Source organism: Chenopodium album, chromosome 3 (assembly GCF_948465745.1).
Source record: "Chenopodium album chromosome 3, dcCheAlbu1.1, whole genome shotgun sequence".
In the NCBI taxonomy this organism is placed as follows: domain Eukaryota; kingdom Viridiplantae; phylum Streptophyta; class Magnoliopsida; order Caryophyllales; family Amaranthaceae; genus Chenopodium; species Chenopodium album.
The window spans coordinates 68,173,846-68,196,664 of NC_137836.1; the positions used below are offsets into that span (position 1 = coordinate 68,173,846).

Genomic DNA, 22,819 nt, shown 5'->3' on the forward strand with positions numbered 1-22,819 from the left:
GAACTGAAATTATTTTTACTGAACTGAAGGTGAAGTGAACAGAGCCTAATTTTAAAATACTTAAAGTTTTTTTGGTTTAATTTCTAAATTCTCCTTAGTATAGAAAACCGCTTAATAGTTGCTCAAATTTTAGGATCTTGACAGAAGTTATCATCCAATTAGCAAAAATTACAATGTAGCATGTGTAATATTGTAATTTGAATTGAGGATCTTATTAGCAAAAATTACAATGTAGCATGTGTAATATTACAATTAGCAAAAATTACAATGTAGCATGTGTAATATTTTAGGCCTGTTCACTTTAGCTTAATTTCGGTTTAGTTCAGCTCAGTTCCTAATTCCTTCTCTCATAAAATATTCATTCACCTCTATTCGGTTTAGTTTAGTTCAGCTCCAATCAGTTCAGTTCAATTTACTTCAGTAAATGTGACAGACCCTTATTCCTCAAATTCTTGAAGTTTTTTCGGTTTGATTTTTAAATTCCCACAATCTAACTACTGTAGCATGTATAAAATTGTAATTTGAATTGAGGATCTTATTCTCAAATTCTTAAAGTTTTTTTAGTTTGATTTCTAAATTCCCACAATCTAACTACGGTAGAATGTGTAATATTGTAATTTGAATTGAGTTTGTGGATTTGTGCAGAATTTGATCATTCAAGATCCTCCTACTTTTCATTGGGTCTGCTATAGGCTCCCCATTGCCTCCTCATGTTTTTTTTTAGTTTCGGCTTTTATCTTTCTGCTTCTTAGCTACAGTTTTATGCTGGTTTGGTGGTTTTATAGAATTAGGAAGCTTGATGATTTCCATTGATATATTAAGAGCCTTTAAATAGGCGTACAGTAGGTACAATAGCTAAATATCTAGAGTATTAACAAGGTAAAAGATATACACTAACTATGCTAATGATAGACCAAGACTAACAAACTATTAACAAAAGATAAGAACAAGAGATTAGTTCTAATTGAAATAGTTAGAGTTTGTTATAGGGGATCTTTATGTTTTGCTAATTTTCTCCTTTTAGCTGGTAGCCTTCCACCTCTTTTGTTTCGAACTATAATTCTGAAAAACTAAATGCATACTTGTACTGTATATATGTTTGTGTGAAATTACTGAGTGAAATTGAAATTATAGTTATTTTCAAATGTTTAGTGTATTTTTTATAAAGGAAAACTAGAAATGGAACCTGGATTATTTAGTTGATATTTTAGAAACATATCTTATGCTGTTTTTTATTTATCAAATGTGACTACTGCAATTGAATACGGAGTAGTAAAGTCATTGTTTTATTTTATTTTATCAAAATGACTCACCAGGACCCACATGTTATCTCTTTCCCCACCCAAACTCATTCTCTACTCTGCTATTTATACTTGTTTCTTTCATTGTATATACAAAAACAAATAGAATCATCTTGGAACAACTTGAAGAAATTAAACAAGAAATTGTGGAAATTAAAAGGAGGTTTCATAAAAATAATCCCAACTTTAGCTCATTTGCTCAAAATAATCCTAACTATGAATTATTTTTAAATAATCCCAACTTTGAAGGTGATTCGCTTTAAACAGTCCCAATTGGTCAGCCAACTTGTAATAATAGGTTACGGGACACATGGCACAAAGTGATTGGTTGGATTAGAAAAACGGTTTTTTCACCACATAACCCTGAGTTTTTTGTTTATTCAATACAAACCCATGAAAATTTTAAAATTCACTAGATACCCCTAAGTTGTTACAAAATTCACTATATACCCCTAATGAAAAAAATGAGTGAAATTTGATTAAATATACCTCTAAACCATCTAAGATCTTTCTCCCTCATCCCCAAAACCACTTCTCTCCTTTTTCCAGCCCCCGAAAGCGCTCCAAATCTCCATAACTATATCCATATTATTGATTTTGAAGATGAGAATAGGAAAATTAGGGTGGTTTTGGGGGTGGAAAAAGGAATGTTGGTGGTTTTGGGGGTTGGGGAATGTATTTAGGATGGTTTTGAATCATAATTAACTCTAATGATTGAAAAAATTAACAGTCATTAGTTATCAAGGGTATATGGTGTATTTTTGTGAAAACTTGAGAATATATGATGAATTTTAAAAAGTTTAGAGGTATATGGTAAATAAACAAAAAACTCAGGGGCATATGGTGAAAAACCCGTTAAAAAAAACTAAAAACAATTACAGTAAAATAAACCTAGCCTAGCCCAACGTGAACACCCTCCCTACCACCACCCACTAGTCTGATTCCGGCACTTCCTTCCACTACCACCGCGCGCTAGACCCGCCATCCCTCGCACCGGCGCCGATGTTTTTTTTCTCCTATCTCCTTAATCACCTAACCACCACCCTAATCCACCATTATTAACACTCCAAATAAAACTCGTAAAAATCCCAGCCCCACCACACCAACACCACAATTGGCCCTCCCCCACACTCGGAACCCTAGTCACTCGCGTTTTGAGGGTGAGGGAGGGCTATTAATGGTGTTTTCGATGGGGTTGGGTTTTTATAGGGGGTTTCGGGTTTGGATTTGGAAAATTTGGGGTGGGGGTTATGTTGTTGCTCAAGATGAACAAAGAACTGGTTTCATAAAAAAAAAAAAAGAACAATCAGTGAAAGACGGAAGAGACTGAGTGGGAACCACCAACACTTTATCAACGATTAGCTAGAGCAAATGAACCAGATCAACAATTCATCAAGATTGTTGGGGAAATTAGGAAAGATGACATGATTTGGTGTTGCCATGGATGATGTTGATGGCACAGACCATCCAAAGGGTGGCAGTGTTGGATGAGGGCTTGCGGAGGAGGAGATGTAGAAACAGGAGCTAGAAGTGTAATGAGAGAAGGGTAAGAGAGTGGAAATGGAGGTGAATCTCCGCTAGTTTATGCATACTGATTAGAAAATATTGTAGGCGGTGGATGTCGGAAATCCAAGTTGATTTTCAACTATTTTGTTTTAAAATAAAATAACTTCAAGTTACCGGTCACTTAGAACCGTTTAAAGCGAATTATTCTCAAATTTGGGATTATTTAAAAATAATCCATAGTTGGATTATTTTGAGCGAGTGTGCTAAATTTGGGATCATTTTTGTCAATTTTTCCAAACATTATAAAAAATAAGTTTTACTAATGAAAAAAATATGAAATTGGAGATTTTATAGGCAATGGATCTCATGAAAGGATCTAAGTTCAAATCAATAGAGTCAATTACCCCACTTGTCTGTAACTATAATTTTATGAGTTAGCTATCTAAGATATATGTAGTATTGAAGTTATATATAATTTGTTATTTTATAATAATTTTACGTAATTTGTTAATGCATAAACAATTTTAATAATTCATATTTTAGTAACTAATTTTATTTGAACAATAATACCGATGGATTACACAAGCTTGAATTATATATATAATACCCGAGATTTTAAAACCCGATTTATCATACTCCAATATTTATTTTATTAGCTTAATTAAGGTTTTGTCTATATTTTAATAAGTACGAATGTTTTAGTCTTGAATTTTATTTTTTCTTTTTAATATTATATTATTTCATAAGCTAATTTTACGAAGGTTAGCAATTTATTATTTTAAATTTTATTTCTGATATGTAAAATGTTTAAAGATTTGCATCAAAATCTGTATTTTTCCCCGAGAAAGCAAAATGACCAAAATGCCCTTACTTATCATAAGAGACAAAATCAACCTCTTAAGTTCATCCTTTCTTCACGACTAAGAAAAGGATTGACAATTTCATTTTTCATTGTTTCCTTTACCATTGGTTGCCCAATTCTTGTGATAATTTTATCACTTGATAAACTCTTATAATCTTTTCTTGTAAGCTATTGATCCTTCACGGTTAAGAAACAAAAGAGCAAAGGATAAACTTTGCTTCATTCAACTAGAAAACAAAACCCACCTCTTGCTTCTCTATTCCCCTCACGGTTAAGGGATTTATAATTGTAGACATCTAAAAATGTCTCCCCAAAACCAAACCCGATGATGAACAACCTTTCACCGCCACTATTGGTCGGGTTCAGTATTTAATCCCGAGAGTGCTTAAAAAATCGTATTTAATTAAATTCAATTTTTGAATAGTCCATGGATTAGTCTTGATGTTTGGTCAACGCATAGTTTTAATTTCAGCCCAAACTTATTATTTAATTTTAGCCCAAACCTTTTTTTATTTTACTGTTTTATTATTTATTTTGGCCCAAACTTTTTATTTATTTTATTTATTTTAGCCCAAATAATAATAAAATCAGAAAATGACCTGAAATTATCCATAGGCACTTAAAATGCTGAACGAAATTAGGGTTAAAAATGAATTAAGACGGAAAAGCGGACTGAAAATTCCCGCGTCACGGCAACAGTCCACCGTGTCACGGGAAACTTTCCCGTCTGACGGTGGGGTTCCCTGTGACACGGGAAACCTGCCGTGACACGGGAATTTCCGTGTCCTTTTCGCGTAAACCCTTAACGCATTTTCTCCCCCGTTCACTGAATATTTCCCGCGTCACACAAAATGTGCACCGTGTCACGGGAATGTTTCCCGTCTGACGGTGGGATTTCCCGTGTCACGGTACACTTTGCCATGTCGCGGGATACTTTTTTAGGGTTTTTATCATTTTAGGGTTCTGTGTGTTCCATCAGCACATTTTTTTCTATAAATACCCCCTCATTTCTGATGTACGGGGCAGAAATTAATTCTCTATTTTTCTCTCTTCTATGCTCTAGCCTAAACATTGGCCTACCCTTATTCTTTCAAAATTCCTTCTTCAAGCACTCCCAGGAGTCCATACTTTACTCGTGGTTCTGTCCTTAAGCCAAGGCGTGAAAGGTAGAACTGTTTGAGGGTTTAGCCCCAGATCAATTCTATTTAATTTAATTTAATTATTGTTTTATTATTATTTTCTTGAAGTTACTAACTCGTTTATTATTTTGTAGTTGCAAACAAACAGAATCAAAGTAAGAATTATGTTCCTTTTATTTCTATAAATTTTCTAACGATTTTGTATTGTTAGAATTATTGTTAAATTGCTTCCAATATTAATGTTTATTCTATTATTTTTATGATCATCATATTGCATGTTTAAAGGGAATATGTAATTGAAATCACGCCTAATAAGATAATTTGGACAACCAGTTTAGGTTCCTTTTTAATCTTGTTGCTTAATTCAAGTGATCACGAATTTTATAGAATTATGTGTTGCATTAATATTCAACCAATTTAGCTAAATAATAGTTTGGAGCAAATTGAATATTTTGTTTGTATGCCTTTGAGATCGCAAGAATCACTTTTCACTATAAGAATCGAGTAGAGGCCAATACGGGCGAATGAGACTCCATGACTCACTTCGTACCATCATCCCCAATCCTCCTTTCGTGGTTCCGAACCATATGGAGTTAGTAATCTCATGGATTATGAATGGGGTGTAACCTTCACGGGTCAATCGTTGTTGCCTATCGTTGTCCCTTAATTGTGGTTGCCTTTTATGATCCGTGAACGGTTTACAAGTTCCTTAAAAACTTGTTGACGGCTCCCTACTTTCCTTGTCCCTAATCGTATATGTCAATTCCCACTTCCTATGAGTGCCAAGCATATTCATCACATGCTTTAACGTAGTCGCACTTCGAGCGACGTCTACAATAATACAAAGTCTAATTTTGCCTTTTCATATAATTGGTCACTCAAAACCCCATGATTATCAATTTAGCAAAGCTTAATCTTATCTTCTTTTTATTTCAAGTTCATTCTAGCAACCATACTACTCTATATATATAAAACGCCACCACCGTTCACTGGTGTCATTAACTCATTGTATACTTTCTTTTCTCCTTTCGTTAACTTTCTTGTCAAACTAATGAAAATGGTCTTCTAAGACCCATTACCTTATTCCTTCGTATACTACTAATTAGCCCAAGGTATAAGTAGTATTGTTGTAATGTTCATATTTATTCTTTAAAGAGAAATCTTGTTTTATTTCTTACACGATTATCTATTTATCTAGTATTGTTTTTCTTGTAATATAGAAATAATTTTTTTTTGTTTTGAAAGTAATTCTTATACTTAAGTTAATGATTTAGTGGAAAAATTATGACTTCTTTGAGTCATAAAGCTACGTATGGTATTTACTTGTATTTAGAAATAAGTTTGTTGATTTTATACTAAGATAATTAAAGAGTATAGTTTTAATCATTTTTCCTACTAATGCAATAATTTATATTTTCAAGAAGAATCGGACCTCAGAGCTCAGTGAGAACGATAGAATAAAGGCTAACAGGAAGGTTATCAGACTGTAAATCGAGGTAACGACTATTGCTAGTACCCGCAATTCTCTTCAAAATGTGTTTATAAAAGCATGATGTCGTTTTTGAAAGTTGTTTATATCTCTGGATTTAATGACTTGCGGGATGATGAACGTGTTTATTAATGTACTTCAGTTTAATGATTTATATGAATGATTTTATTGATATACGTTGTTTTATTGATCTTTGGATCTTACGAAAGTATGTCATGAATCTATGAATGACTTATGTTAAAGTTACACAACATGATAAATAACAGTGAAAGACCTAGTCCGTCTGGCAGTATATGTTTATAGGTTACTTCTCGGTCATGCATGTACCCATGGGGCATTAGCCCAACTATGTCGAGCATCTGCTCTATGTTATGGGTACCGGCCCATCGTGGAAGACGTTCTGCCATGTCATACTTGCCAGCGACTAGCATGTTAATATGAACGTTATGTGTATCATTATATGAATTTTATTAAATGTTTTAAGATATTCCATTCTCCCTGTTTTGTTAACTAAAATGAATTGAAATGATGTTACACTACTAGAGTAGTTCATTACTGAGTCTTTGGCTCACCCGTTTTTATGTTTTTATGTTTTAGGTACTGCTGGGGATGATGGAGACAAGTAGTAGCGAGGATTTTATTTTCAGTTATCACTTAATAGTAGTTATAGTTTTAAGTTGTTTAATTTGAATAGTAAGACTAAGCTACTTAGTAAGTTTGTGATAAGATAGGATTTGCTATTATAAAAAAAAAAAAATTAAGAATAATGTTTGTAATAAATAGATTACTATGTTTAATAAATCAAGTTTGTTAATTAAGTATGATTGTTGCCTTATAAATCTCGTAAGGGATTTATGGCAGTGACGTTCCGACCGTGTTAGGTTAATTCCGTTGCTAAGATTCTCTTAATAACTGAATTAGAGGTCGGAGCGTTACAATATATATATGAATCATTAATTATATGAATCATTAAATTAACATTTAATGATTCATATAATTAAATTTATTTTATTTGAATCAAGTTAATTTTTTTAATTTAAGCCACTTAAAAAAATGATAGATTTGTCTCTAGTGGAGCTTATGGTATAGTTTTCATAGTTACTGATGTGGAGAAGCAATAACAATTTACTATGAAGGTGATTTCATTGCAAAATAATGAAGTTACTAAAATTTTGGTAAGAGAAATGTCTATTATAATGGAAACCCAACCTGAAAATATTGATAGGTGAAATTCTATCTTTCTAATCATTATAATGTTCATTGATGACAAAACCAAAAGCCTATCAATCTTGTTTTGAGATAAAGGTATTATTCTTATCATTTTTATTTTTTTGATCAATTATCAAAAAAGCATATTAAAATGTATAACATAAATTATTTTTTGTAGAAAAATATGAAGCAAATTCTTAATGCACTGTCATATTTGCATGAGAAAGGAATCATACATAGAGATGTGAAACTGTAGACACCAATTTGTGTCTCCCCAAAACCAAACCCAGTGATGAGTACCTTTCACGTCGAATCATAATCGAATGAAGTAAAAGTGTGGAAAGTCTAGTGTTGCAGATAGTTTTAATTTCTTTTCTCTTCTCTCTGTTTTTGAAAACCTATTTCAAGAAAACAGTCAATCCAGTTTGGTTGGTCCATGATATGGGTCCAATAATAGTGTCGTTGGATAGGGTTTGAAAAGACCTTTCCGACGATATATTATAAGCCTAATTCCGATGAATATTGAGGAAGTTATGGCCAAATTACTAAAATGGGCCTGGTTTGAGCCTTATATGCGGCCCAATGATCTAGAGGAGGGCCTAATATGGATTTATCATTCCTAATTCAATTAGCATTGATAAATTGACTTTTGTTGACTTTTTAGAATTTTAATCAGAATAAAAGAATGTTTTTGAGGAAAATACGTTTTTATCCTCCTGTATGGCAATTTCTATCTGATTTTAGAAAACGCGTCAATAATTAAGTTAGCGCCAAACGCCAGAATTAGCGCCTGACGCTAAGCTTGGTGCCTGGCGCTAACCTCATTTTGCGCGTCAGAACTCTGTTTCGATTTTGTATCTTTTTGGTTGATTTTCTCTATAAATAGCCTTCTAAAAACTCCGTTTTCATTTATCAATTCTTATTCTCTCTAATTCTTCTCATCAACTCTCATCAAGAATTTCTTGATTCTTTCTCTCTTTCTAGCCTAGCCTTTTTACAAACACAATTCCTCATACATTAGCACTAGACATACCTAGCATTATTCGAAGTTGCCTTCGCCCTAGACGTGAAAAGTTTTAATTTCTGAGGGTTTGGTCCCAAATCCCTATTTCAATTATTTAATTTAATTGTTTTAATTATTATTTTCCTTGAAGTTACTAACGTGTGTATTTTGTTATTAGAAAGAGGTACGAGGCATCAAAATAAGTGCTTTAATTGATATTATGATATAGAAATCATAATTCTTAGGTTGTTATTATGATTCCTAGTATCATGTTAGGATGTTTTTCTTAATTTGATGTTTAGAATGACAACAATAAGTTCCTATTATCATGTTTAGGGTAATGAATATAATGTCAATTATGATTTCTATGATGTCTTTTATTGTCTTTCCTAATAGTATCATGTTAGGGTTAAATATTTGATCTTTAATGGTTAGTGACATGCTAGAGTTTGTTATTAATCTTGTTAGTATCATGCCTAGGATCTTGCTTTTATTATGCTTTAACATGATTATTTTAATTATCATTATTATCATTATTATGATTATAATTGTTTTAATTATTATTATTATGTTGCTTGATATTTATTATTATTGCTTGATCACGCCTTTTATGTTTAAAGGGAATTGGTACTTGTAATCACTCTTAATGAGATAATTAATAATCTTGTTTAGGGTTAATTTGATTATAATTCAAGTGATCGCCAATAATAATTTTATTTGCGCATTAATATTCAACCAAGATAGATAAACAGGTTTAGGGTTAATCCTATTGATTGTATGTTAGTCAGAAAGCGCACATGAATACGATCAGAATAAAGTAGAGACCTATTATTAGGGAAGGTTCAATCTCTTTTAGGTTGGATTTGTACATTTATCCCCGAACTACCAGTCATGATTCCAGACCTATTGGATTTAACGATCTCATGGATCGTTAAGGGGTGTAACCTTCACCCGGTGAACGGTTTACAAGTTCCTAAAACTTGTTAGCGACTCTTTTTCTCTATCTTCTTTCCCTTTGGACGCCACCGTACTTAAGTGTATGATCACAGTGAGGTTTAAGATAGGGGTAATGCTTGAAATATTCCCTACAGAAACCAAAGAATATTTTAATGGAAAAACTTAAAGATGGAGAAAAAAAGGCTAAAGCTGACTGATATTGATTCTTTAAAATTTATTGGTGGTTCACATGTCCCACAGGTTTATATTTTTGGTATTATATTGTAATTTTTGCTGTTGAAATATTAGTTGGGAAATGAAATTGTGTTCCTGTTGATTTTATAGGCAGTGACACTCCAATATAGAGCACCAGAGATATTACTTGGTTATGTTGATTACACACATTGCAATGGACTTATGGTCTTTAGGGTGTTTGTTTTAAGAGTTTTTGAAGTCTAGGCCACTTGTGGAAGATGGTTCCGAGGCTGAAGTAATCGAACAAATTTTCTAGTAAGTATGTTTATTTAATAATTTGTTTGAAGAATTACTAATGGGCATTAAGTATTTAATAATTTGTTTGAAGCATTACTAATGGGAATTAAGTATTAGCAATGTTGTCTAGCTATTTCGATCAGTGTATCAAGACTAACTTGGACCCATTTATTTGTAGACGAAGGAGGTTATTAATTGAACGTTTCAGAGGTTACATACCTTGAGAGTTACGCACGATCAAGGTAATTTTCAACGTATATCATCTTAGCATCTCGTTATTAGGAAATTATTTTCGTTTACTGTGTGCTTATATGATTACATGTGATGAGTATGATACCAATAATTTTGATACTTTTGATATTTTTTGTGTACTAGTATAGTATTTTCAAAAATTCGATTAATTGGTATTGTATTAATTAGTTTTCGAATTATTAAAATTTTGGAATTTGGATGAATGACTATACATGTATTTGATGGTCTCCAAGGCCTAATTGACAATGAATAATTATAATTAATATGTCACATAGAATGACTTTGTTCTATTAATAATGAAATTTAAATATTGTTGCTTGAGGTTAAATTGATTTGTGCAATACTTGTGTGCAATGTGATCGAACAATTTAATCTATTAAAATGTACATTGAAATTAAGAAGGGAAATGAAACCCGAAAGGATGAAGAACAGGTTGCCCACTAGTAGTTATGGTTGCTACTAGTCGATTTGAATCATTAACATATATCGTTGTTTAGTCTTCCTCCTAATCACTAGGTATTAGTGAGGGGTATGCATACTAGGGACATGCTCTTTTTATTTCATGGCCATTTGGGATTACGCGCGACCCTTTGTAAAGTAGGTGGTGACAGGGACTAGTCCCAACTTACTAGCGCTCTCTTTCCCTTTCTTAACCATAAGTAATAAATGATTTTGAGCTGGATTATTTACTTTACGGGATGGAGTTGGAATTACTCAGTTTATATGATTTTGGGAATTTGTCTCTCTTTTCTTGTTTTCGATTTATTTTGCAGGCGGGTAATAAGAGGGTACACAGTTACGTGTGAGGAGACGTCAGAATAATCACGTAGCTATGACAATTTAGTTTACTACCGAACTTATTTATTTTCCTGAAAATTACTTTTCTATATAAATGTTTTACAGTTTGGATGTAATGACTATTTTATTTTTCCACCACTTAGACCATTTAGTTTATTAAATTATATTTTTGTTTTGTTTTGCATTTATTTTCTATGAAAAATAAGTGTAGTAGTAACACTTCCAAAAATTCGATGGTAGGGTTTTGAAAGTTAAAAAGGTTAATCTTATTGTATTAAAAGACTCGAATTTAATTAGTGGGCGTTACAATGTTCCTCTAGAGGTCTTATTTCTCCGGCCATTGCATCTCGATCTCCAACCTGCATGTTTCATTGCCTCTTTGAAAGATTTAGGCTCTGCTCATGCCTTACTGTTATTGACGCAGTATACTTTTTTACGTTTCTCCAAAACACGATTATAATCAAAAAAATATGTGAGAGGGTAAGCAGTACTTGAGGAAGATGATGTAGAAGTTCGTGCACTTGACAATTGACAGTTTTTCCGGATCGTGTGTGTCACAAAGTCTTGATATTTCGTGTTCATTAGCACTTTTTCATTTCTAGAGCTCCTCAACATCCACCCCACCCTCAAGCCCAACTACATGGTCTTGCTCACGCTCTAGCTCTCTCTCTCTCTTGCTCGAACTTAGTTGTCGATGCTACTCTCTAGCGCCCGTTGGCTTTCCTACAAGATAAGCAGTGAGTTGATGCGGTTGTCGCTGCTCGCACCCATTGCCCATTGCCTTTCCATTGGGCTAGGCAAGGGCTGGTCATGGCTGCTAGCCCTTGAGGCCAGCACCCGCTGGGTTACCATCCGATCATGGCTGCCCTTACAACACCATCCCAGCTCTTCATCATCGCCTACTCCATTTCCATCATCACCAACGAACTTGAGAAGTAACACGGAACCCCTCATCATGACTAACACCTATCAAATGTAAAAATATTGTAATACCCAAATTTTTTATGATTTTATATATTATATTTTATAAAAAAAAATAGTTATTTTTATTTATTAAATAACTTTCCTAATCTTATATTTTTATTTTTGAGTTTGAAAAGTTTTAAAACCCTATTTTGTTTAAATAGCACTTTACAATTTTAAGAGTACATAAGCTATTTTAAACCCTAATAATTATCTATATTACTTATATATATATATATATATATATATATATATATATATATATATATATATATATATATATATATATATATATATATACCTTTATTTCTGTGCGCACTTCGTTTGTCGTACGAGAGTCCTCATAAGGTTGGCAGTAAGATGATTTTTCATCTGATTCCACTTCTTTGTTTCCCTAAAAGCAATAATTATCAATTACCTAACCTCATGTTATCCTTTTTTTATTAGTATTGGGTAAACTTGTTTCCTAACCTTCTTCCAATGTGATGAATTTTGCATTCCATAAGCCAACTTTTGATATAATTCTGTCCGTGAATTTTGTGAAATCGGAAGTCGAATGCTCTTAATTGAGTCCGTGGGTTATTACTCTCGAAAGGTAATCACACGGAACTTATTTTGGAGTCGTTTGTATTATGTTTCTTATTATTATATATGAATTGTATGATTTATTATTTGTAATCTTGTACATGTATATAATTGATTATTATATGGTATTATATGATTTGATTGGTATTGAATATTGTATTACTTTTGTTGTATTGTATTATATGATTTAATTGTCGAATTAATTATTGTGTTATTCGTGTTAGGGTTTTTAATGTTGTTATTTTAGAAGTATTGTTATATTGAGGTATTAGGGTTACTAATGCAGAGTATTATTTTGGGTTGAGAATTGATTACATTTGGGTAACTAGTATGATTGCCCTATAAGAGTTGAGATATACTACGATTGAATCAAGTTCGAATTATTATATTACTAAGGCAGCCAACGTGCGCGTTGCGCGCGGGATGGCTAGCCGTTGCGTCTTAATTTTTCTTGTGTTATGTTTGCGCTTCACATGGAGGAATAATGGATCAGTAAAGGAATATATCTCTATTGCTTAGGCATTGTTTGTTTGTAGTCGTAAGTTGAATTTTACATATAAAATATCTCGTATATTGAATTTAAATCTTTATTTTTATTTAATGTATATGTCAATAAAAAAATTAAATGTATATATTGTTTCTTTTAATTGGAATACTATATAGAGTTACGTAAGAATATAGTTCTTAGTTTTTCAATAATGCAGAAAAGGAACAAATGTCATAATGTTTGTTTATTTTCCTAGTGTTGATATAAGTATAACTTAATTGTGTTATTGATACAATATGAAATAGAGAAAGAATCATCAATGATGAAACCGAAATGACCAATTATTCCTAATCCACCACAGAGGTTAAATCAATTTGATATTAAAATGATGAACACTCCTACAGTCAATGGTATTTTTATATGATACTTCCAAGCATATTATGTACTGGTATTAATTTGGTTCCTCACAATACATTATATCATAGCAAGAATATGAATTCTTCTGAATCATATCAATATTCCTCACCTTGATTACCCTCTAGTGTTCATACGAATTATGTTAAATCGATTTTGCCTTTTGAATCACCAAAAAACCCAGCAAGTGTTGGTTAATAGCCATTTGCTTCCTTACAGTAGGCTCTGAGATGATATTAGTTGACATGGAGCTTGCAAGAGAGAAGCCTACATATTTTATTATTTCAAAATTAGGCAAAGAATGCAGGAATTTTAGGTTCAAGGAAGAAATCATATGCTACCTTTGTATGTGATACGATTGGGCATAAGTGTGTGAAGGCTGCAACTATTGGGCTTATAGTAAATGAAAATCAGTTACAAACTCTAGCAAATTCTTGAGCTTGGTTTTAATTAGAATTGAATTGAAATGATAAGAGATAGAATTTGAAAAGAATTACAATTAATTGTAAATGGGAATAATTATTGCTAATTATTTTTCAATGTTGTAGTATTCTAAGCTTCTTAGATGTTCACAATGAATTAAATCTAACCTCCATTGAGCAGATTAAAAGCATTTCAAAATTATCATCTTTATTGGCAGTCAATTATTACTTTTGATTATATGATTTAGAGGAAATGTTGTGAGTGTACTGATATACGAAGTAGATTAGATTTACAGCCTTATAAACATTAGTCTAACATTTTCAACAAGTGATATGTAGAGTAAATAATACGGAATAGTTTTAAATCACAGTAAAAGGAAATTACTATCTATAACGATCGATTGTACTTTTAAATTAGAAGAAAGTACTTGTAAATATATTATACTAAAGAAGCCCATATCCACCTATCAAGTCCAATCTAACCAATGAGTTCTTAGACCATCTGAGATAAGCAATCTTGACATTAAAAAAAAAAAAAAAAACAAAACAAAAACATAGACATAATTTTGCAATCAAAACCTACATATTGTGATTATATTAAAAAAAATAAAATAAAAGAGCAGAATCAAAGGATATAAGAAAAAGAATAGAATCAAATTGATCGATCTCCGATAGAATGGCCAAACATCATTTATATGATTTCCCTCTAAACAAGTAATAATTTTCTAATCAAAATAGGATTATAAAATGTTTATTACAAAAGTTAATAATGGATGTGTACAAAACATTTATACTCATGGTCATAGAAATTAAAGTCGATCAGTGAGTAGCTATGGAGAGATAAAAAAGCAGAGAGGATAAATAAAGAGTTACCGGAGTGGTCGATGACCTACCGCCCAGAAAATTCGGCCGCCCTCTTCCACTGCCCCCTTCCCTTCTCGAGGCTTCCCCAATTACAGCCCGTCGACCGCGAAAAAGTTTCGTCATTTCTTCTTTTTCCGCTATATCTTGGTACATTGTCAACTTTTTTTTGGCCACAATTTGATTTAGAAATTTTGGGAATATGGTGATATGTCCGAATTATATAGTATTTTACCCCCGTCCCTTGGTCATAATTAGTAGTGTTTTTGGCTCTTTAGAGCCACTTTTGTTACTAATTGGTGTTTTCTAGTGTTTTTCGTAGATTTGGTTGACTTTTGCAGGGATTTGCACTTTTGGAGCATTTTCCCGAGATATTATGGAGCAATTACGAGCATTGGAAAAGCACGACCAGATTCTATAGCCCAGGGCTGGTTAGAGTCATCGAACTGGTGATTAAGGGCTCGGTATATGTGATACCAGGGCATTTGGACCGAGTATTCAAGACCCGAAGAGGAAACCCAGATTGGCCCGAAGAATTGGAGCCCAATCGTAGTCCAAATAGTGGCCCAAGAATGTTGCCCGGCCAAAGAGGCTGGCGCCCGGAGGCGCGCCTGGCCGGGCGAAGGAAGCAAGGCTGGCGCCCGATCTCGCACCTGGCTGGGCGTGAAGAAGTACATCTGAAGGAAAAAAGGCGCGCCCGATCGGGCGGTGCCTCGCCCGATCGAGCGCGTGTTATATTAAGGCGTTAATTTTCGACGATTAAAGTTTGTTTTAGTTGAGGATTCTTGCTTAGTATAAACACTTTTCCGTTAAGCGAGTTTAGGATCTTCTTTTACTCTTTTTTAATTCTTTTTTTAGATTTTCTCTCTCTACTTAGCTTTTAGATTAGTTTCTCTCTCTCTCTCTTATATTTTGTTCTTAACTTTATTCTTAATTCCAGATTTCTTTGGTAACGATTTCTCTTCTCTTAATCTTAGTTATTTATTATTTTATTCCTTTGATCATGTCTTGTTTTATTCCTTTGATTAGTTTAGTTTTTATTATGTGTGAGTAGTTCTATTTCTAGGGTTTGTGGGGATCCATAAATAATATGAAGGGGTAATTTATTGTTGTTAATTGTCAATGCTAGATTAATTTCCTATTGATTGATTTAATGCTCTGTGACTAGATTTGCGCAGATCTTTTATGCATGAGTTTAACAATATTGATTCGAGATTCGACAGATGAGAATTAATGTTTAGGTCAAGTTTCAATAGGCAGGTTAATTTATAAATGGTTAAGTCGAGATTCGAGAGATGAGATTTAATACCGGTAGATTAATTGTGTGATTGTAATATGTAGTGAAAGCCATTTATGATCTGATTAATGTATGCATTGATGATTGATTATTATGTTTTACCCTGGAATATTATTTAGTGGTGAACCTATACCCTAGGCCTTTTATTCATTGTTTTCTCCTTATTCTTAATCTTCGTAGTTTAGTTTCCTCCGATTATTATATTTTGGTTACTTTATAATCTAGATTATATTAATTAATTAGGAATAGAAAGACTCGTTTCTCTGTGGATTCGACCCTACTTCCCTATCTACATTAGTTAGAGGATTTAGGAATTACTTTTTATTAGGTGATACGACTTTATCCTATCAAAATTTGGCGCCGTTGCCGGGGAAACGGTTTTATTTTTTATTTCTGATTATTTTTGTAGTCTAGGTTATTTCTTTTTGTCTCAGAGAACGCTACTTCTTTGAGGCAAGTCTCATATTTGCTTTTAGGTTTGTTTTTTTTTTTTTTTTTTTTTTTTTTTTTTTTTTTTATGCCCAGGTGTTCCAGATCAGGGTACATCCCATTCGATCCTGAGATCGAACGATCCTTCCATAGACAGAAGAATTTCTACAAGCAAATTCTGGCGGATTCTGGTGATAATAATAATCACCGAGATCCTCCAACTAATTCTAGCGATTCAGAGGTATCATCAGATCCATAATCAGAGATGACGACCTCAAAGAAGCTTAGTGATTACTCACAACCAAAGCTTACAGATTTTCCACACCTTACTCCCACTCCGGCTCTTGATAGGGTACAGTTTGAGATTAAACCCCAATTTATAACGATGATAGAAAGGAAGCAATTTAGTGGAGCTAAGGGTGAAGACCTAAATATTCATATTGCAGACTATTGTTAGTATTGTAATACCATCAGGCAAGCTGGGGTCACATAAGACCAAATCAGGGAAATTCTCTTTCCTTTCTCTTTAACTGGAAAAGCCAAATTATGGTTTAATGGATTAAATAGAACTACACTTGGTATAACTGATTGGGAAACTCTTGTTTAGAATTTTTATAACAAGTATTATCCTGCAGAGAGAATAGCCGTACTACGGAGTGCAATTCAGAACTTTGCCCAAGAAGCCGATGAAACTTTATATGAGGCTTGAGAGAGGTTCAAGGACCTACAAAGAGAATGCCCCCACCATAATTTGGCACAATGGCAGTTAATCCAAGCCTTTTACAATGGCATTGGCATTTCATCTAGAATAATCTTAGATTCTGCAGCTAGTGGGAGGTTTATGAATCTTAATGTTGATGATGCAGGTCAAGTTATCGAAGACATGGTGATACATAATTCCCAATATGGGAATCCTAGAGGCTTTGCTAACAAGGGGAAGCATAGTGCTGACTCTGTATCCTTTTTGCAAGCTCAATTAACCTCTATCTGCCAGAAATTAGATAATCTTAGCACTGCTAATATAACTAATGTTTCTGCAATTAATAACAATAATGCTAATGAGTCTTTCTGTGAAAATTGTGGAATTTTAGGTCATTGGGAACAAGATTGCAGGAAATCCGTGGAGCAAGTTAATACCTTTCAAGCTTATAGGCAGAATAACCCATATTCCAACACCTACAATCTTGGGTACCGGAATCATCCGTACCTTTCCTACCGGAGTACTAATGTTCAAAATCCACCACCACAAGAACCACATGCGCCACAACAACAACAGCAAAAATATTACCACCCCAATGCTGGCCAGAAGAACCAACCACAACAACCCTCCTCATCTTCCGACCCTGCTTTGGTAGAAATTAGAGTGATGCTGGTTAATATGCAGAAGCACATGGAGAGTAGAGATGCACAAATTGCTTCAATTCTAGCACACAATAAAATTGTAGATAATCAAATTGCGCAACTTTTCGCTACTCTACAAGCCCGCCAACAGGGAGCTCTGCCAGCACAGTCGACCAGGCCTACGGATCAAGCCTATGCAATTACTCTAAGGAGTGGTTCAAACTACGAATGGCCCCTATGACCAGATATGATGAACCTGTTTTAATAAATAATGCTAATCTTAATTCCGTTAAACCAGACAATGCAGCTAATAGCTCCGCAGGGCTAAAGAGTAGTACTAATATATCTAATTCTACATTGCAGGGTACGACTCCAGGGAAGGTGGCCACTCCAGATAAGAGCAATAATGTTCCAAAGCCAGTTATCAAACTTCCATTCCCCAATCGTCACTTGAAAACAAATTTGGACAAGCAGTTTGGTAAGTTCCTAGAGATGGTAAAAGATTTAAAGGTAACAATTCCCTTCACTGAATTAATCACACAGATTCCTGCATATGCAAAATTTATGAAGGAAATATTGACAAGAAAAAGGTCTATTATGAGGTAGAGACAGTAGCTTTCACTGTAGAGTGTAGTGATGTACTTCAAAATAAATCTCCACCTAAATTAAAAGATCCGAGTAGTTTTTCTATCCTTTGTCATATTGGCAATCTAATGATTGATAATGCATTGTGTGATTTGGGTGCTAGAGTTAGTGTTATGCCCTTATCTGTGTGTTCTAAGCTAAATATGGGTAAATTAAAAGCTACTAACATTACTCTACAAATGGCCGACTGTTCTTTCAAATACCCCGTAGGTGTTTTAGAGTATGTTCCCGTTAGAGTAGGTAAATTTTATATACCTGTTGATTTTGTTGTTCTTGATATGGCTGAGGATATGCAAACCCCAATTATTTTGGGTAGACCATTTCTCAACACTGCAGGAGCAATTATAGATGTGAGAAGTGGCAAATTAACACTATCAGTAGGGGACGATAAAATTATTTTTAATCTTAATAATACCCCTAAAAGCCCCATGACAGAGGAGAAGTGCTTTAGTGTTAATGTGGTTCATAATTATTCTAACAAGCCCCAAGCTCTTGTAAAAGGGATAGAAAGAGCCCTCTACACTGTCGGTCTTGGTTTTGAGGACGAAAAGGTGGAATCAATCAAGCAAGTTGTGGAAATTGAGCCTACGGTGAGTGTTCCGCCTGATCGAGTTGCAAGTGCTAAATGCAATGACAATTTGAAGCAACCCTCGATCAAAGATGGATCTTTAGTGCGTAGCATTGAAGAGCCCCCAATCCAAGTCAAGGAGGATCCACCAGATAAAGTGAATTGGCGTCCCACAGGGTATGTCAGGAAGCTGCGTCGTAGCCTAAACAACGCTCGACCGGGTGAGAAACCACCCGACCAAGCGTTGGGTCAAGGGTCCTAGTTCTTGTACTTAGTAAGAAGGTCGTGCGGGATCTAGATAAACCAGCGCTTTGCGGGAGGCAACCCGTATTTTAATGCTTTTTAGACTAGTTTTTCTTTATTTTTCTTATGAGAGGAGAGATGAGAGAATTTAATGAGTTTTATGAGTTTGTACAGGTTTGAATTAAAAGAGTTAGCAAAAAAAATTGAAGAAAATAAGAAAGTAAAAAAAATTCGTCAAATTAGCCTCGGGCCCGACCGAGCGCGAGAGCAGGGTTGAAAAAATCGGGTGTTTTTGCCCGACCGGGCGACTGCCGCCTGACCGGGTGCGAAACTCGTCGTATACGGAAATATTCGATCGCCCGATCGGGCGAATCTCGCCCAACCGGGCGCGAGAAGTGATGAAAATTCAAGCACCAGATCGCCCGATCGGGTGAAGGGATCTCGACCGGGCGCGAGAGTAGAAGAAAATCGAGTGATTGCCTACCCGACCGGGCGCGAGATCAGCTCTTAAAACAACCCAGATCGCCCGATCGGGCGACAGGCCGCCCGACCGGGCGCGAGACGCCCGACCTTCTTCTTCTTCTTCTTCTTTCTTCTTTCTTTTCTTATTCTTTTTCTCTTTCCTCCATAACTTTCTCTCTCTAAAACCTTAAATCCTCTACCTTCTCTCTAAGATTTTATCTTCATTTCTCACCCAAATCCAAATATTTTTACATATTCTTAATCCTCTCTTCATCCTCTACAATTTATATAAAAATTTCCAAATTCCATTCAAATTATTTTTCATACTCATTTTTACTATGGCTTCAAAGAGGTCTCGATCGATTTTCGGAAGGAGTTCAAGCTCGAGGGAGGAGTATGACCCGGATTTACAACTCCCCTACTGGCCAACGATCCGTATTGCTATCCAGGAGAAAAAGGAACGACTAGAACACCTAGCCGGGCGCGAGGTAATTCCTTCACGGTGGTTACACCGCCCTACTTTAGAAACTTATGGTTTGTATGATTTTGTTAAACGATTTTTGAATGACATAGTGTAGGGAATAATTTCAAGCCTTTAAAATCCCACTAGCTTGAACCCCACCGTGATCATACACTAAAGTACGGTGGCGTCCAAAACGGAAGAAGATAGAGCAAAAGAGTCGCCAACAAGTTTTTAAGGAACTTGTAAACCGTTCACGAGGTGAAGGTTACACCCCTTAACGATCCAAGAGATCGTCAACTCCATAAGGTCATGAACCAAATAAGGGTTCGGGGATGATGGTACAAATCCAACCTAAAAGAGATTGAATCTGCCCTAATAATAGGCCTCTACTTTATTCTGCTCGTATTCATGTGCGCTTTCTAATTAACATGCAATCAATAGGATTAACCCTAAAACTGTTTAATTTATGTTGGTTGAACATTAATGCACAAATAAACTATTATTGGCGATCACTTGAATTATAATCACAATTAACCCTAACAAGATTATTAATTATCTTATTAAGCGTGGTTAGAAGTTCAAATTCCCTTTAAACATGCAATAAAGGTGATCAAGCAATAACAATAAATAATATATCAAGCAACAATAATAACCATAATAATAATTATCATGAATAAAATAATCATCATCAAAATAATAATAATAATATTCATAATCATCAATTGTAATGATTATAATCATAATCATGTTAATGTTAAAGCATAATAAAAATAGCAAGATCCTAGGCATGATACTAACAAGATTAATAACAAACCCTAGCATGTCACTAAGCAATAAAAATCAAATCTTTAACCCTAACATGATACTAACATGAATTAATATTAGGAAGAACATAGGAAGCATCATAACAATCATATTTAATATTAAAAATACCCTAGACATGATACTAGGAATCATAATAATAATATAAACATGATGTTTACATCATAATATCAATAAATCAATTAAAGTACTTACTTTGATGCCTCATACCTCTTTCTAATAACAAAATACACACGTTAGTAACTTCAAGGAAAATAAAATAATAAAAGCAATTAAATTAAATAATTGAAAGAGAGATTTGGGACCAAACCCTCAGAAATTAAAACCTTTCACGTCTAGGGCGAAGGCAACTTCGAATATGGCTAGGTGTTTCTAGATCTTGTGAATGCGGAATTTTGTATGAAAAGGTAAGAAAGAATTGAAAAAAATCAAAGAATGCTAAAGAATTAATGAAAGCTAATTAAAACTAATCGTTGATGAGAATTCGTAAATGAAAGATGATGATCGTAGATGAATGAATTGTAGATGAATGAATTGTAGATTGAATGAATTGTAGATTGTAGATGAATGAAAACAGAGTTTTCGATACGATATTTATAGAAAAAATCAGCCAAAAAAGATAATTTAACAAAACAGAGTCTGACGATCGCAAAACAGGATTGGCGCCAACCCTGGCTAGCTGGCGCTAGGCGCCAATGGCTAGCGTTTGGCGCCAAGCCTGGTTCCAGGCGCCAAGGCCTGGGTTTGGATGCCAAACTGAATTTAAACGCGTTTTCGAAAATCTGATAAGTTTACCGTACTGGAAGATAAAATAATATAATTTCTTCGAAAATGCTACTTGATCTTGATTAAAACTCTGAAAAGTCAACAAAGTCAACTTATCAATGCTAATTGAATTAGGAATGAAAAGAACCTTCTAGAAGAATCTAGAAGACCAATATCATTCCTAATTGCATTAGGAATGATAAATCATATTAGGCCCTCCCCTAGATCATTGGGCCGTACATAAAGCTCAAACCGGGCCCAGTTTAGTAAATTGGCCATAACTTCCTCAATATTCATCGGAATTGGGCTTATAATATATCGTTGGAAAGGTCTTTGCAAGCCCCATCCAAGTACACTACTATTGGACCCATATCATGGACAAACCAAATTGGATTGGCTGTTTTCTTAAAATAAAGTTTTCAAAAACAGGGAGAAGAGAAAAGAAATAAAACTTTCCGCAACACCAGACCTTCCACACTTTCGTTTCATTCGATTATGATTCGACGCAAAAGGTACTCATCACTAGGTTTGGTTTTGGGGAGACACAAATGGGTGTCTACACATAGGAATGAGAAAATTCGTTGATATGCATTATCCTACATACCGTGAATTAACTTGTGAATTCTTGTCTTCTTTGAAAGTTGTAAATAGTAGAAATGGGCGGAACTTATATTTTAGATTGAACAATAGGAATATTAGTTTAACATATGTGGAATTTTGTAAATTGTTTGAATTGAATTCTGAATTACCATTCCAATGGCATGCTGATTACAAAATGGGTGACATTTATCATGCTCTTACTGGTTTGCCTACCCCCGACCCCCAACATGCTAGTACAAAACCTATCCATCACCCTATTCCAAAAATCTGGCAAAGATTTGCGGGTTTGTGTTTTCTGGGTAGGAATGAGCCCAAAACGCCCAAACCAACGAACTAGCTATTATAGGACACTATGCATATGGGTTTGGGAAACTGAACATGGGTAGGTACATCATCCACCATTTGAGCAGACATGCCACAGCCAGTACCCAGTCTCGTACCCCCATTCGTATAGGAGGCCTTATC

At 34.2% G+C, this 22,819-nt stretch overlaps 1 long non-coding RNA gene and 1 other non-coding gene across 2 annotated transcripts; one reads left to right on the forward strand and one right to left on the reverse strand.

The window, feature by feature from the left end:
- The first annotated feature begins 5,775 nt into the window (after positions 1-5,775).
- LOC145615198 (uncharacterized) lies at positions 5,776-7,054 on the forward strand. The gene is made up of 3 exons (XR_014107246.1): positions 5,776-5,920; positions 6,230-6,304; positions 6,895-7,054. It is a non-coding gene; the product is annotated as an uncharacterized LOC145615198 (long non-coding RNA).
- A 10,037-nt stretch (positions 7,055-17,091) lies between these two features.
- LOC145625968 (small nucleolar RNA R71) lies at positions 17,092-17,198 on the reverse strand. Its single transcript, XR_014110858.1, has one exon. It is a non-coding gene; the product is annotated as a small nucleolar RNA R71 (small nucleolar RNA).
- Positions 17,199-22,819: the final 5,621 nt, after the last annotated feature.